Source organism: Gossypium hirsutum, chromosome A09 (genome assembly GCF_007990345.1).
Source record: "Gossypium hirsutum isolate 1008001.06 chromosome A09, Gossypium_hirsutum_v2.1, whole genome shotgun sequence".
Taxonomy (NCBI): Eukaryota; Viridiplantae; Streptophyta; class Magnoliopsida; order Malvales; family Malvaceae; genus Gossypium; species Gossypium hirsutum.
Window position 1 is genome coordinate 78,601,453 of NC_053432.1, and position 2,659 is coordinate 78,604,111.

Genomic DNA, 2,659 nt, shown 5'->3' on the forward strand with positions numbered 1-2,659 from the left:
TTTAAATAAAAAAATTTGTGATTTGATCATTATTGTTACAATAATTTATTATTGATTACTTATCGCTAATTCTTAATGATAGATAGCTGATTAGGTATGCAGTATCATCATTTTAACTTTTTTTATTGATTATTGTTCATCATTTATAATTCTAAATTGAATGAGTGATAATTGAGGATTTTTATTTGCTAATGCATCGATAAATTATTTTTCAATCACAAAAATAGATTGAGGGAGATGATGATGATGATGATGAAGAAGAATAGTAAGTGAATGAAATTGAGAAAAATATCAACACAAAACTAATTGTAATTGTAATAATCCGTAAGACCAGCCAAAAGAAAAGAAACACCATGACCACAAAATAGCAGGAAACTAAAAATCAATAGAACCAGCCAATTATAAGTTAATACCCACTAAATTCATACAACTACTGAATGAAGCAATAACTTCAATCCCTTGATGATACAATTATCCATACAACTAATTTGTAGTAAATAAAACACATAATCATCTTTTCATGATGGTATAAAGTTTGAATAAATAAAATTGTTTTGGATTCCATTCATCAACCTTGCAACTTTTATTTAAACATCATTTCGAGTAGGGCATGTTATCTTGGAAACCACCTCATATAACTTTTCACAAGTAGGTCTTGATCTTTCTTAAGTTTTCTTCATTACCACATACTCCTTGATTGATGTAGCCGATTCACTCACCCAAATCATCTTTTTCCATTTATTTTAACGTGAACTTTCAGTTGGAGTAAAAGAAGGTGAAGCTTAGCTCTGTTTATTTGGTAAGTTTACTTCATTTCCAATTTCTCCTCCTATACATTCATTAGCACCTTTACTTGTTCTTCTATCTCTACCACAAAGATCATAATATCATCTCATATATTCAATCACCTTATTGCTTACTTAGATTAATCTAAACTGTCAATAAGAAAATACCACAAGATTTTTGAAGAAAGATAAAACACCATATATAATATAGCTTAATAAACTTTATGAAAACAAATTTAGAGGCTATGTAATGTAAACATATAAAAGAAATACAAATTACAATTTGAAGTATCATTCCAAAATGGAAATTACCTACTATGATAATTACTATTGTCTTTTCTATATGCCACAAGATTTCATTATTTAATAAAAATGAATTTCCGTAATAAAAACATGATGATTCCTCTCAATTTTAAACTCTCTTTTTTATATATATATTTTCTATAGTGAAATTGAGCTTCAAAGTAGAGTTGATATACTCACTAGCAACATCATATGCTTGAGGTTTAAATTCATTTGTTACAATTTTTTAACCTATCCATTTCCCAATTTCAATTTTGTCTTATAGGTAATGCAATTCACAAAAAACTAGGTTCTTTTAGATATAAACCAGCATTGACTTAGTTTAATTACCAACGTGAGACTTGGACTTACGATTATCATATTGTATTGATAAATATACTCGTATTTTATTTTTATATTCATACATATCAATATTTATGTGTTTTTGGTATATCATTTTGAATATATTAATATTTTTAAATTTTATATATACACAAAATATATATTTATATATAATTCTAGTTTTTAATAACATATATATTATATGCAAAAATACTTTAATAACATAAGTATAAAATGTATATATGTAAATATAAATTTTAAAAGAATCAATTAGGTTAAATAACATTATTTTATTATTAACAAAATATTAAAATCTTGTAACTAGTTAATACACTCTGGCTTTTGATGAAAACAAACCAAAACATAATGGAGATATGTGATTAAAATGGACATGTCTGATTGGAGTCATTAAAGTGAAGGTGGACTTGAATTTACCATGACTTACGGGGAAAAGAGCCAAATAAATTACCTTTGTACTTGATGTGTAGTGACCACTAAGACTTACGATTGGAAAACAATAAGTTGAAATCCTTTTTATGGAAAGAAATACTTGATGTTTTTCATGAGTAGAATACATTGCAAGAAAATATTGGGGGAGAGGAGTTAACAGTTACTATGCCACTAATTTAATTAACATGAGGAAGAACACTGTTATAGTAACTCAACAGAAGTAGAGTCTTTTGTAATTTTCATAACTCTTATCACATATATGTTTCCATTGAATTTCACCATTTCTGTTTTTGAGAGTTGAATTCATTAGTCTTTATTTGAACAAAAGAATATGGACTTTTGAGGAAACCATATATAATTTTAAGGCCCATCAAAAAGTTACCAACTAAAACATTAATTATAAGGGCCCAACCGGGTTCGAACCGGTGACCTCTTGATCTGCAGTCAAATGCTCTACCACTGAGCTATAGACCCCTGGTGTTAAGGGCTCATCAAATTATTATTTAAAAAGATACTGTGAAGACCAGCTTTACTTACTCCTGTTCCAACACCATTGCCTAGCTTTTGTTTTCAAACAAACTACTTTCTTTATTCTAAATTTGTGCTATCTTTCTAATTTGTAAATTTTCTGCTAAAAAAATTAAAACAATTATTCTGTCAATTGGTAATAAATTTTCTAAACTTATTAGCTTCTAAATTTAAACTTTTGGTACCAAGTAAAAAGGAGGACAAGTACCATGAAACACTCCTCCTCCTCAGTTCTCATACATATTCAAGATCAAGTCAATCTTTCTAATATC

At 27.5% G+C, this 2,659-nt stretch overlaps 1 non-coding gene across 1 annotated transcript; it reads right to left on the reverse strand.

Annotated features, from left to right (window-relative positions):
- Window positions 1–2,261: 2,261 nt before the first annotated feature.
- TRNAC-GCA (transfer RNA cysteine (anticodon GCA)) lies at window positions 2,262–2,333 on the reverse strand. The gene has a single exon. It is a non-coding gene; the product is annotated as a tRNA-Cys (tRNA).
- Window positions 2,334–2,659: the final 326 nt, after the last annotated feature.